The 14,741-nt window shown below is 44.8% G+C and overlaps 1 protein-coding gene and 1 long non-coding RNA gene across 5 annotated transcripts in view; one reads left to right on the top strand and one right to left on the bottom strand.

Moving 5' to 3' along the window:
- The window catches only part of RGL1 (ral guanine nucleotide dissociation stimulator like 1), a 295,309-nt gene that overhangs the window by 146,223 nt on the left and 134,345 nt on the right, over positions 1 to 14,741 (bottom strand). The gene's annotated exons all lie outside the window — the stretch shown is intronic.
- Positions 8,769 to 13,538, top strand: LOC146400183 (uncharacterized). Its single transcript, XR_014816493.1, has 2 exons — positions 8,769 to 8,836; positions 12,221 to 13,538. It is a non-coding gene; the product is annotated as an uncharacterized LOC146400183 (long non-coding RNA).

Raw genomic sequence — 14,741 nt, 5'->3', positions numbered from 1 at the left:
TACTTGCCTAAAGCCCTTACCTAAACCCGGCCACAGCCGCAACCTATGAAGGATCCTTAACCCACTGTGCCAGCTGAGGATGGAACCTGTGCCTCTGCAGCGACTGGAGCTGTTGCAGTGGGATCCTTAACCCACTGCACCAAGTGGGAACTACAACCTTCCCCACTTTGGAGAGGAGTTGATAATTGCCATTTTGCAACATTTTATTCGCAAACTATATCTTTGGCTATTTGTGGGCCCCTTAAAAAAAAAAAAAAAAACTTTTGGTGGATGACATAAGCAAATAAATCTGTTATTTCTTAACTGCTTCCCCCAATAATGGCAAAGGTTTGTCAAAAGGCAAACGACTTAATCCTTTCAGTATCCCTATGAAATGCTTCTCCCTATTCTTCAGGCTTATAGGTTGTGTTGCTCATTAACTTTTGCATCTTCAGCTTCCCACTATCGGCTAGGCATCCTGCTATGGCTGTTTCTAGCTGTGTTATCTGGGTTGCCACATTCACCTACTCCTTGCTTGAACTTTCAACCTTGCTTTGCAAAAGGTAAGGAACCAGTCATGCTTGGTCAAAGATGGCAAGTCCTCCAAACACTCTTTAAGCAGTAGATGGTTGCTCCTATTTTCTAAGAGTGGTGAGGAAATAGTGGGTTTTTTACTAATTATCAGAGAAATACTACAAGGTATAAGTTAAAAATTTTTAATGCTCTGTTCTTAGAGTTTTTTTTAATTTTAGGCAAGCAAATTACAAGTCAATTTTAGGTGAACTGACTGCAACTAAAGAAGAGGCTGCCCTAGCGGGTAGAAAAAGAAACAAACAGCATTCAACGGAGGGCAGGCCAAAGGCAGAGGACTCCTCTGGGCAAGCTGATAAACACTTTGCAGCTAATAGTTTACTGATGGTTGGGTGTTACTCTTAATTGTTTTTGTGTGTTTTTGTTGTTGGTTTGTTTTTGCTTTTCGGGGCCGCACTTACGGCAGAGGGAAGTTCTCAGGCTAGGGGTCCAATTGGAGCTGCAGCTGCCGGCCTACGCCACAGCCACCACAAGGCCAGATCTGGGCTGCATCTGCGACCTACACCACAGCTCACGCAACACCAGATCCTTAACCCCCTGAGCAAGGCCAGGGATCAAACCTGCAACCTCATGGATGCTAGTCAGGTTCGTTAACCACTGAGCCACAATGGGAACTCCAGGTTACTCTTAATTGTTGACGATGCTTTCCTGAGGAGAAAGTTGGTTACTGGAATACTATTTGTATCTTGGGCTAGTAAGCATTATAAGCTCATTTAATTATAGATTTCTGTAAAAAAAGAAAGGACACCCAGAAATGTGTTCACATGGTTGAAAAGATCAAAACATAGAACAATCAGCTCAGACATTTTACAAAGTATAAAATGGGTGACCTGATGCCATGAAGGACTTTGAACAAGATTCTGGAAGGACTTCCTGGGAAATTAGCCAGATCATATCTTGTTTCAGGGCTCAAGGAACCTCCTTTTTTCCATAATAATGGTATTGAAGTGGCACTAAGAATCCAAATAAATTAAAACTGCTCACTATTCACAATAGTCAAGACATGGAAAAAAACTAAATGTCCATTGACAGAAGAATGGATAAAGAAGATGTGATGTGATACACACACACACACACACACACACACACACACACACACACACGATGGAATACTACTCAGCCATAAAAAAGAATGAAGTAATGTCATTTACAGCAACATGGATGGACTTAGAGATTATTATACTAAGTGAGGTAAGTTCAGACAAAGATAAATGTCATATGATATCAGTTACATGCAGAATCTAAAATATGACACAAATAAACCTATCTACGAAACAGAAACAGACTCACATAGTGAACAGACGTGTGGCTGCCAAAGGGGAGGGGAGATGAGGGAAGGATGGACTTGGAGTTTGGGATTAGCAGATGCAAACTATTACACATAGAATGGATAAACAACAAGGTCCTATGGCAAAGCACAGAGAACCATGTTGAATAGCCTGTGACAAACCACACTGGAAAAGAATTTTTAGAAGAAATATATATTCATCAGCAATTAACACAACACTGTAAGTTAACTATACCTCAACTTAAAAAATCAGAGCTATTATAACATAGCAGGTAGAGTGATGACTCTGTAAGCCAGAGATACCTACATTTGAGTCCCGATCCATCATGTCTCTCTGAGGCAAGGTCCCCTCTCTAAGGTTCTAAAAAATAGAGATATAAACACCTTCCTCACTGGCTCATAGTGAGAATTAAATGAGATCATTCACATCAAGCCTTTGATACAGTGTCTAGCACCACAGTTAATATTCAATTACTGTTGTTATTGGTGATGTCAAGTTAACAAGTTGCAAAAGCTGCAAGAGACAGACTACATTAAAAATCAGACCTGCTGGAGTTCCCATCGTGGCGCAGCGGTTAACGAATCCAACAAGGAACGATGAGGTTGCGGGTTTGATCCCTGGCCTTGCTCAGTGGTTAAGGATCCAGCCTTGCCATGAGCTGTAGGTCGCTGACGAAGCTGGGATCCCGCATTGCTGTGGCTCTGGCATAGGCCTGTGGCTACAGCTCCAATTAGACCCGAGCCTGGGAAGCTCCATATGCTGAGGGTGCGGCCCTAGAAAAGACCAAAACAAAACAAGCAAACAAACAAACAAAAAATCAGACCTGTGGACTGAGTAGCTCAAGACTATGCAGCATGAAGCTAAAACTTCGTTATACAAAGAACCCAGCAAGAACCATAAGCCCCAAAGACTGCTTATCCAATGAGCAAATTTTATAGAGTTTCTACATGGTGCAGAAAACTACTGTGCTCTCCATTCTTCTCCCCACCCCCAAACCACCTCCATCCAGGAACCAGAGTAATATTTTCAAATCACCATACCATCATCTCCTATTCTTAAATCCTTCCAGTAGCTCCCCATTGCTAAGGCTGAAAACCTAAATCCTTTTCATATTCCATGAGGCCTTGCCCAGGTAGCCTCTGCCCACCTCTCCAGCTGCCCTCCACATTACCTTCTGTGTGCTCTTGGGGCTCTGGTGACCCCAGTCTTCTTTCCATGTCCTGAATGTATCTGGTTCCCCCCATCAGAGAGCCTTTACCCATATGAATCTCTCTTTAGGGGACACCCTGCCCTCTTCTCCTCTCCTGCTTGGGCTTAATCCTCTCTCATATGCTCTCATGGCACCATGTTGCTTGTTTGTAGCTCAGTCATGGTTGTCATTTTACATTGAATTGCATGATTATTTGACAAATATCAATTTTCCTCCAAACTCTGGTAATGTGAGTTTTTGCTCACCGCTTTTCTGGCACCTCACACAATGCCTAGTACATAATAGATGCTCAATAACTAACTATTTGATCTATCTACTGATAGATGCATGGATGGATGTCATGTTGTAAATTCACTTAGCGCTTAGTCATTATTGTTGAGTAACATAAATAAATCTTAGATATTATCTCTACCATAAAGTTGCTTATATTCTAAAAGCAGAAAAAGAAGAGAAAGGGAATGACCGAAAAATGACTCTACAAAACTACAAGGCAGCAGGTTCAGATTTACAGAGCAGGACAGACTGGGCAATGTGTCTCTGGGAGACCATCCTTAAAGATAATCACAGTTTTTATTAAGACTGTGTTAACCACTAGCTTTTAAGAAAAAGAAAAACGTGAATTAGGAGGAAGAAAGGAAGGTCTTCTCGTAGAGAGGATGGACGCTTCTTCCAAGGATGATGTTTGGTTGGAAAAGTAGAACCTAATAGTCCAGGGAAAAGAGATTTGGATAAAGAAGTTGGTTGGTAGAGGGGAGTTCCCGTCGTGGCGCAGTGGTTAACGAATCCGACTAGGAACCATGAGGTTGCAGGTTCGGTCCCTGCGCTTGCTCAGTGGGTTAACGATCCGGCGTTGCCGTGAGCTGTGGTGTAGGTTGCAGACTCGGCTCAGATCCCATGTTGCTGTGGCTCTGGCGTAGGCTGGTGGCTACAGCTCCGATTCGACCCCTAGCCTGGGAACCTCCATATGCCGCGGGAGCAGCCCAAGAAATAGCAAAAAAAAGACAAAAAAAAAAAAAAAAAAAAAAAAGAAGAAGAAGTTGGTTGGTAGAGATTCTTGAGGTGTTCCCAAGGGGAAACTGATATAATCAAACAGAGTGTGAACAAGATGATTCTAACACTTGTCCAAAGAAGAGCTTAGAGGGAAGAAAGTGGGGAGGTCAAGCCATCCAATAGGAAGCTATCGCAATCATGTGAATGCCAAATCATTAACACCTAGGCTGAGACAAGATAAGGGTTTTGAAACAAAGAAATGCCCCTGAGTGATATTTTGGAAAAAGAGTTGTTGCAACTTGATGATAGGCAGAATGTCGCAAGTAAAGGTTTACAAGGTTCTGAGACCAGGACCCTGGGATTGTGGTGGGGATGTGAAGATAAAGAGAAGATGGGAAGGACTTTCTGCTGTGGCGGGATCAGGGGGCAGGGGCGGAATACGATCAGTTCAGTCCTGCAGAGAGAGAAAACAGAGATGCTGAGGTGCTAAGAAGGAACGATAAAGGCTAGAAATGAAGAAAGCAGAGTGTGTATAAAAAGTTGTTCGACAGATGGCCAGCAAACATATGAAAAAATGCTCAACATCGCTGATTATAAATGCAAATCAAAACAACCATGAGATACCACCTCACACCAGTAAGAATGGCCATCATTAATAAGTCCACAAATAATAAGTGCCGGAGGGGTTGTGGAGAAAAGGGAACCTTCCTGCACTGTTGGTGGGAATGTAAACTGGTACAGCCACTATGGAGAACAGTTTGGAGATACCTTAGAAATCTATACATAGAACTTCCATATGACCCCGCAATCCCACTCTTGGGCATATATCCGGACAAAACTCTACTTAAAAGAGACACGTGCACCTGCATGTTCATTGCAGCCCTATTCACAATAGCCAGGACATGGAAACAACCCAAATGTCCATCAACAGATGATTGGATTAGGAAGATGTGGTATATATATATACAATGGAATACTACTCAGCCATAAAAAAAGAATGACACAATGCCATTTGCAGCGACATGGATGGAACTAGAGAATCTCATACTGAGTGAAATGAGTCAGAAAGACAAAGACAAATACTATATGATATCACTTATAACTGGAATCTAATATCCAGCACAAATGAACATCTTCTCAGAAAAGAAAATCATGGACTTGGAGAAAAGACTTGTGGCTGCCTGATGGGAGGGGGAGGGAGTAGGAGGGATCGGGAGCTTGGGCTTATCAGACACAACTTAGAATAGATTTACAAGGAGATCCTGCTGAATAGCATTGAGAACTTTGTCTAGATACTCATATTGCAATAGAAGAAAGGGTGGGGGAAAAATGTAATTGTAATGTATACATACATGTAAGGATAACTTGATCCCCTTGTTGTACAGTGGGAAAAAAATAAATTAAAAAAAAAAAAAAAAAGCTGTTCGAGGAGTTCCTGTCGTGGCTCAGTGGTTAACGAATCTGACTAGGAACCATGAGGTTGCGGGTTTGATCCCTGGCATTGCTCAGTGGGTTGACGATCCGGCATTGCCGTGAGCTGTGGTGTAGGTTGCAGACGCGGCTCAGATCCCGAAATGCTGTGGCTCTGGCGTAGGCTGGTGGCCGCAGCTCCGATTAGACCCCTAGCCTGGGAACCTTCATATGCCGTGGGAGCGGCCCTAGAAAAGGCAAAAAGACCAAAAAAAAAAAAAAGAAAAAGAAGTTGTTCAGAACCATGAATGCACATGACACCTCTTCAGGGGAAGAAGACACGGAGCTGAAGCAGTCTCAAAATGTACCCACATTTGAAGATGACCAAACAAAAGTACCAGAGACAAGAGTGAGGGAAAAGGAGAACTAGGAGAGCGTGGGTTATGGAAACTCCCACTGAAAGGAAAGCTTCCTGCCACTAAAAATTCTCAGACACACTGAAATCAGCCTTGGGATAGAGTCAATGTGCTTTAGAATCCTTCAAATGACAAAAGATTTACCTTCTGTCATGATCACAAGATGCTGCACCTATTTTAAAAGGATTTTCCCTGTTTAAAACCTACAAAAGTTTTTGAAAATTATCACTAGTTATTCTCTTCTGTGACCCTCTTCAATAAAATGTAACCAAAGTTAATTGAAAGTCTTAGTGTGGTTAGTTACATAACGCCAGAATTGCTGAATCGCTTAAACGTGGTGTTTTCCCAGAAATATTTGTCTTTTGGATGAAACCAAGAATGGAAAGTTTCTGCCTTAAAGGAGAACTTTTAAGAAGGTGGAAAGAAAAGAAAAACATATATAGTGGAAATACAACTTTCACAATAATTAACCAAAATGCTGCAACTATGGTAAGCACTCACACAGAGAGACACAAAAATATAAAGAAAAGTGAATTTTACCATGTTAGAGAGTGGATTGTGGATTGTATATCAATTAGATAATGTCTTTTTAAAAATCAGAAAATATCTCAAATATTGCCTTTGCCAGGAACAAATTTAGACAGATCTTTGGTTCTTGTTATTTTCCTGTTATATTGGCAGAATCAGTTCATGCTAAACCCATACTAATCCTATTTTGTCTAAGACATGAAGTGAGGTCTATAGAATGAAATTGTTTGGTTCAGGGCAGGAGAAGGGGAAAAGTCATAACCTTGGTTCATTCAGCTTCTTCTAGATAAGAGAAGAGCTGATGCTCTAGAAAGCTGCCTAGCCTGGTTATTCTCCCCTTTTTACCCAGAGGTGTGTGTGTGTGTGTGTGTGTGTCCGTGTCCGTGTCTGAATGTATTAGGATAGAAGAACTGATAAAGTTAGCCTTCATCTCGAACCTTAATCATAAAATCTAATGATTAAGAATAACATAATCCCAATAGAAAGGCATTGTGAAGAAGTGATGGTGCAACTGAAAGTTATGTGGCAACTTTATAATGATGAAGTAAGTAATATACTTTTTTGGGGCTACATGCATGGCATGCAGAAGCTCCCTGGCCAGGGACTGAACCTGTGTTACCAGAGCCATAGCAGTGAAATGACAGATTCTTAACCCACTGAGCCACCAGGGAACTCCCAGCAATGCACTTTTACTTATAGCCAAATAAGTAATATATTTAACATGAATCAAAGGAATTTCTCTCCTATAACATGCCAGGATGCCCTGCTGTGAAGTTAGCGTATCCCGTGCCTCAGGAACCACACCTCATGACCTTAACATGAGAACCCACTGGCATTCCTGGCATACATGCCCAACTAGGGCTAAGCTTTTGGTCTTCGCCACCTGAAAAGGCTTGGGGGTTAAGTGGAAATTGGGCAGGCACTGAGAAATCCCTCAATTTGATTGCTTCTGTAGATCCGTACCAGACTCAGGCTGCCCAAAGAGGGTCCAGAGGGTCCTAGAATCAGGTCCAGGTCCTAAAAAGAAATTAAATTCACTTCGGGTGAGGTTCCCAAGATTCCAGGACAAAACTGAACCTCCTAGGACTTTGTCATGACCATGAACCATGTGAAAGGGCGTCATCCTAGGACATTGAGAGAGAGAAAGCCCAGCTCTATCATCTTATGGAACAGAGCTGCCATCACAGTCCTGGACTCCCTGTCTCTGGATGGTATCGTGAGATAGAAATAGAACTTGTTTAAATTGTAAATGTGGCTCTCTGTATTGCGTAGCCCAACGTACATCGTAATTAACATGCCTGTTAAAGGGAACAGGAATCAGTAGAGGTAAGAGAGTCACTCAGCCAAAGCCTAAATCATAATTTTTTTTTTTTTTGTCTTTTTGCCTTTTCTAGGGCCGCTTCCGCAACATATGGAGGTTCCCAGGCTAGGGGTCGAATCGGAGCTGTAGCCACCAGCCTACGCCAGAGCCACAGCAACACAGGATCCGAGCCGCGTCTGCAAACTTCACCACAGCTCACAGCAACGCCGGGGCCTTAACCCACTGAGCAAGGCCAGGGATAGAACCCGAAACCTCATGGTTCCTAGTCGGATTCGTTAACCACTGTGCCACAATGGGAACTCCTAGAACATAATATTCTAAGAGTGACTCTGATGTATTCTGCTTCTGATTGTTCAAGGCCCTGAAGGCGATTCTCACTTTATAAATTCCCATGCAATGAATATCAGCTGAGTGTTCACTATGTATCAGGCACTGTGCTAGGCATGATAGAAGTACTTCCAACAGGATAGCTGTGGTACCTACCTCGTGGTGCTAGCGGATTGGAGGGAGGAACAGATAAAACATACATTACAGCCTGATAAATGCTGAGAGAAGGGTTGCTATTGGCACATACAGGCTGAGACTATAGGGTTCAGGGACTGCTTCCCAGGGAAAAGGGTCTCTAAGGAGGGCTCTGAAAGATGAGATAGACTTAGAAGTAGCAGAAGAAGTGGATGGGGGAGGAGGAAAGAGCAACCCAGGCCGAGGGAACAGAATGGGGAAGGGCTAGGACTCAGAGGATTACAGACCAAACAGGATGCTAGGCACGGCCCAGGAGTTCACAAAACATGCCAAATATGCTGGTATTACCCATTTCCCTTAAAAAGGAAGTGATGCTATACCCTCACTACCTGAGCACTAATTCGGCTTAATAGCATAATACACTAACTGGATAGACGTCCAATGGAAACATGAGGTGTGCTCTTGCTTTATTTTGTCTAATCCCATAATCCCTCAAATAATCCTCTGTGACGGGTCAGGTAAATAAATAACTAGTTTAATGACTTTAACAGAGCACCTAGTATGCGTAAGGCACAGGCTGCACATCCCAGTCCTGGGTCTAAAGTCAGAAGGCGAACAAAGGAATGACCAAAATCAGCAGGTGAGAGGGGAGGGGTGACGGTGGGCTTCCATGGAACCACGCAGACTCCAAATTCCAAAGCACGATATTAGTGTTACAATGTGTTCCACTCAGAACAGCCATCCCAGCGCATCCCAGGTGAGAGTCTGGCCCATGTCTGGGGGCAGGAGTACAGGCTGGATGGAAGGACCTCTTTCAGTCAATAGTCAGGGTCAGCGCTACCCCTGGCCGGGGAATGACAAACAGTGGTGGGATCTCTTTGAAGGAAGGAGAAAACAGCTTCAGAGAGAGTCAATGCTGCGAGCCCCCAAAGGAGACTTGAAGTATGAATAGAGTTTCCAGGTGGTGGGGGAGGGACTTAGGGAAGCAGGGCCGGGGCAAAGGGGAGAGCAATCAGAGCAGAAGGAAAGGCGTGAGCCCAAGTGCAGAGTCGGATGTGAGACCCTGACAGACCAGGTGGTGGGAAGGAGGCTGCCGGGTGCGGCCATGCCACCTGCGCACAAGGGCGTCTTGCACTTCTGGTTCCCACTCCTACCAGAGCCTCCCATGAGCGGTGATGATGGAAAGGTGTAACTTCAGGCGGCATGGCTGTCTGAGTTCCTCCATGCTCCGGTGGTTTGTTTGAGATGTGCATCACTGAAGGAAAGTCAGATTCTGTATACTCTAGACATCACAGCATGACTGTCACCTGTTTGCAATATATTTTTTTTTTTTGTCTTTTTGCCTTTTTCTAGGGCCGCTTCCCGCAGCACATGGATGTTCCCAGGCAAGGGCTATAATCAGAGCTGTAGACGCTGACCTACACCACAGCTCATAGCAGCGCCGGATCCTTAACCCACTAAGCAAGGCCAGGGATCGAACCCGAGACCTCATGGTTCCTAGTCGGATTCGTTAACCACTGCGCCACGACAGGAACACCTGTTTGCAGTATCTCTGAATTGGTCATCACTCACATTTTCTGTCACTTTGCACTTTACCAAGTGATCCTACATACATTGGTTCCCTTTAATCCTCACAAAGGCTCCCAAAAGGAGAGGCAGTGCTATCCCATTTTATAATCTAAGACACTGAAATGTCAAGACTGCAAAGACAATACAAAAGCCAAAGCCAGGTTTTCGGACTTCAAATTTCATGCTACGTTCAAAAGAATGCATTTTTTTTCCTTAGAATATATGTCTGCATCTTTGCTTGTATTTTTTAGGACTGATGGCATCTTATGAAGTGGGTTAGTTCTTCATACCCCTTAGTAATTAGAGGCTAATCCGCACACTTGCCAGTGCTCAAGAATTATGTCCTTTCCTGCTTGTTCATGAGTATCTTCTCCTTGTCACTCCCTGTGCCACTCTCCTGGTTCCAGTGCATAGTGCCTGGTGCAATGGCCCCATTCGTTCATTCATAAAATCACACAGGAAGCCATTATGCCCCAGGTACTGTGCTAGGTGCTAGGCATGCAAAGGGATCAGTATGGGGTCCCTGCTTTCAAAGGACCTACAGTCTAGGGAGGAGAGAGACAAACAGAACCTTGCAAAGAATGAGAGAATGCTTTATGGCATAGGCACATAGCAGGACACCCTAAGATCAAAGTGAAGCACCCAATCCAGAGTCAAGGAGTCAGAGATGTCTAAAGCCAAGACTTAAATGGGAAGCAAAAGTTATCGGGTGAAGGAGTTCCCTGATGGCCTAGCGGTTAAGGATCTAGTGTTGTCACTGCTGTGGTGTGTGTTTGATCTCTAGCTCAGGAACTTCTGCATGCTGTGGGCGCGGCCAAAAAAAAGTTAGCAGGAGTTCCTTTTGTGCCGAAGCAGAAATGAATTCGAATGGTATTCATGAGGATGCGGGTTTGTTCCCTGGCCTCACTCAGTGTTTTGGGGATCCAGTGTTGATGTGAGCTGTGGTGTAGGTTGCAGACACGGCTCGGATCCCGAGTAGCTCTGGCTGTGGTGTAGGCTGGCAGTTGCAGCTCCAATTCGACCCCTAGCCTGGGAACTTCCATATGTGGTGGGTGCGGCACTAAAAGGCAAAAAAAAAAAAAAAAAGTTTCGGATAAAAAGGGGCAGACATGCTTCATCAGGAAAAGAAATGACATGAGCAAAGGATGGATGTCAACCAGAAGAAAGTAATTGCATAGTCAGAACCAAATATAGTTTGATGGCCTAAAGGGTGAGTACAATCAGAAGAGGCTATTGAGAGATGCCCTAAGAGTCAGATTACCAAGAGCATGGGAGCCACAGGAATTCTTATTCTGGGGCGGGGCAGTGGAGACCATCAAAAAGTCTCACAGAGTTGTGTCCTGAGAAGATGTGCATTTAAAAAAGATCTGACTTGCTGAACATTGCTAACTATTAGAGAAATGCAAATCAAAACTACTCTGAAGTGGAGTTCCCGTCGTGGCGCAGTGGTTAATGAATCCGACTGGGAACCATGAGGTTGCGGGTTCGGTCCCTGCCCTTGCTCAGTGGGTTAACGATCCGGCGTTGCCGTGAGCTGAGGTGTAGGTTGCAGAAGTGGCTCGGATCCCGCATTGCTGTGGCTGTGGGGTAGGCCAGTGGCTACAGCTCCGATTCGACCCCTAGCCTGGGAACCTCCATATGCCACAGGAGCGGCCCAAGAAATAGCAAAAAGACAAAAAAAAAACAAAAAAAAAAAACAAAACTACTCTTAAGTATCACCTTTCACCAGTCAGAATGGCCATCAACAAAAAGTCTGCAAACAGTAAATGTTGGAGAGGGTGTGCAGAAAAGGGAAACCTCTTACACTGTTGATGGGATGTAAATTGGTGCAACCACTAAGGAAAACAGTATGGAGATTCCTCAGAAAACTGAAAATAAAGCTACCATATGTTCCAGCAATCCCACTCCCGGGGAATCTATCTGGAGAAAACCATGATGCCAAAAGATACATACACCCCAATGTTCACTGCAGCAGTATTTACAATAGCCAAGGCATGGAAGTCTGTCAAGTGAGGAATAGAGAAAGAAGACGTAGTACATATGTGTGATGGAATATCACTCAGCCATTAAAAAGAATGAAGTAATACCATTTTCATCAATATGGATGGATTCATCCCCTAGCCTGGGAACCTCCATATGCCGTGGGTGTGGCCCTAAAAAGCAAAAATAAATACATAAATAAACAAATGGGTGGGATTCATACTTTACTAATTAACGGTAAACTAATTTTAATCACACAGTTTATTTGACCTACAGCACCAGAAAGAGGTGGAGAGAGAAGTGAACGTATTCAGGGAGGGAAATAGGACAAATCTGCTACAGCTGAGAACTTACTTTAGTTCACCGTGTAGAAGGAACACTAGGCTCACACCAGTCTTCCTGAATTACAGCTCTCATGAAGATGGTCCCATGTTTTAATTTGTCCTTTTTTCCGCCCTTCACCCACCAAATAAAGCCCAGACTCTTGGCCAGCAATGGACCTTGCCTTTCCTCCAGCGTCTGCATCTTTCCCTCCACACAGCTGGGCCTCTTCGCTCCCACCTGTAGCATCTCAGACCCGCCATAACCTTATGCAGAAGGAATGAGAAGACCTCAGCTCGGCACTGTGGAAGCCAGCATCAAGCCATTCCTCCTTCAAGTCAGGCCCCTGGTTCCAGGCCTGACTCCTGACTTGGAAGTCTGCCTGGTCCCTCTGGGGTGGAGGCCCTGCTCCTCATTCTCCACTCCACCTTTTCCCCCTTCCAGAACTTGGAAGTCTGCCTGTGAACCTGAGCTTGGCGGCTGGAGCCTGTGGACTGCTGACAGACTTCCTCATTTCCAAGTGCATTGCTCAGTGCCACCTGTTCTGGATTTCCTAGTACCAGCACCTCCCAGCCTCGAGACTTGTCACCCGCCACCCAATACCAACTCTACCTGCCTGGTGGACGGCCTTGTCATCGGCTGCCACATTCCCCTGCAGGTCCCTTCCAAGGCCTCGTCGACCAGCCTTTACTTCCTTGCAGCTCCTGCCCCATCTCCATGGGCAGATCTAGCCTCTGCCAGCCTGTCTTGTCCTTGGCAGGGAACCAGGCCATTTCTAACACTATCCTGACTATACCAACTGACCTTCACGGCCCTGCAGATTAGGGTCCACCCAGCCCTGAAACTTCTTTCTCACTATGCTTGGGTACCCTTTACCCAGTCAAAATAATCTCATTGTCCTTTGCCATTCAAGCCCCACACGTGCAGAGCTTCCTTTTTTTTTTTTTTTTTTTGTCTTTTTGCTATTTCTTTGGGCTGCTCCCGCGGCATATGGAGGTTCCCAGGCTAGGGGTCGAATCGGAGCTGTAGCCACCGGCCTACGCCAGGGCCACAGCAACGCGGGATCCGAGCCGCGTCTGCAACCTACACCTCAGCTCACGGCAACGCCGGATCGTTAACCCACTGAGCAAGGGCAGGGACCGAACCCGCAACCTCATGGTTCCTAGTCGGATTCGTTAACCACTGCGCCACGATGGGAACTTCCAGAGCTTCCTGATTCATTCCTTCTGACCACTCAGCCTGGAAAGGGCCTTCTCCCATTCCACCCCTACTTACCAAGGAATTCTTAATAAATATTAAGCCCCAAAATAGGACAGTCCATAATCTCCTCCCCATCCTGACTGGAAATTCCAGCTCCCTCCCCTGAACTCCCACAGCTCATTATCCGGACTTCCATTATGGATTTTACGGCATTCTTCCTTATTTGAAATGTCTTATCTCCCTAAGAATATAAATAAACATCTTGAGAATAAGATCCATGTCTGATTGCTTAGCAAAACAAAATAGCGAGGGGAGAGGGAAAGAAGAAAAGAGAGACTTGGCTCCATTTTGCAAAATGAGTAATGGCCCATCAAGGATTAGAACGGAGCAAGCTCACACTGTCAAGCGCCTGCTTAGCATCCTTAACCATAGCATTCCTGAAACACAGGGGTCAAGGGCCCCTGACCCTATGACTTTAAGGAAAGTCACTGAAAGTCCTTAAGGAATAATACAATATTACTGTATACAGCCTCTCTATTTAGAGTTCTCTCTTTGCATCTCCCCATCTCCCCTCAATTCCAAATGCATCTGAAGGCTCCCATCCCCCATCCCAAAGTTTGCTAGTTCCCAAAACAGAGCTGGAATAAACTCAATCACCCAGTTCAGATCCCTTCAGTTCTTCCTTTCAGCACCTACTAGGCCCACAAGTGTGACCAAAGTGGGGACAACAGCTTTCCCCACTGACAGAAGGAAACTCATGGACCCAGAGAAACAGCTCTGTTCCCCCCTCCTCCCCCTCCCCCAGCACAGGTAGGAAAACTAGGCTGACAAGTGGGCATTTCTATTTATGATTAAAATGGTCAAGGTTAGTTCCCGTACCTTGAATAACATTCAGCCTCTTATTCCCTGTGTAGCAGGCAGTAATTCTGAACGTGGAGACTGGCTTGCCAGTGCCTATGCTACAGCGTGATCAGAGAGAATCAAGCACAGTGTGTGTCGCTATTTTACACTCATTTTCCAGCTTTCCTCTTAGGCACGACACATTCTTTACCAAATATGACAATAATCTCGCCAAATCCATATATGGTAGCTGGAGTTCATTCCTAAGAAAAATGAAATAATTATAATCTGCCCACCCCAATGTTTGCTCCACCTGCATTCTTCTGGAATATGAGACACCTGAGTGGCTTCCATGTCTAATACGCCCATTCAGCTATAAAAATATATAGTGCCAAGTCCTAGGCCAGGAGATCCAAAGGCCCCATGGTCAGGAGTCCCATGATGCTAGGCAGACATCAAAATGCCAGGTTTTATGAAGAAGCGTTTGACTGTGATTAAGCAGGCTTGAAGTCTTTCAAGTGGTTAGTCAGCCTTCCCTGTGTCCCTGTCTGGATGGTGAGCTCCATTTCCCTGAAAAAGCCAGAGTGCTGAGTGTCCTAGAGGCACATCAAAGAAGACTTCTCTCTTGCCTCACA

The sequence above is a fragment of the Sus scrofa genome, chromosome 9, assembly GCF_054392235.1.
Source record: "Sus scrofa isolate SSC_HxYL_T2T_F1_AM1 chromosome 9, Sscrofa_HxYL_maternal_Yorkshire_Landrace_v2.0, whole genome shotgun sequence".
Lineage (NCBI taxonomy): Eukaryota > Metazoa > Chordata > Mammalia > Artiodactyla > Suidae > Sus > Sus scrofa.
Note: the sequence above shows the minus strand (reverse complement) of the source record. Positions and strands in the feature narration are given on the sequence as shown.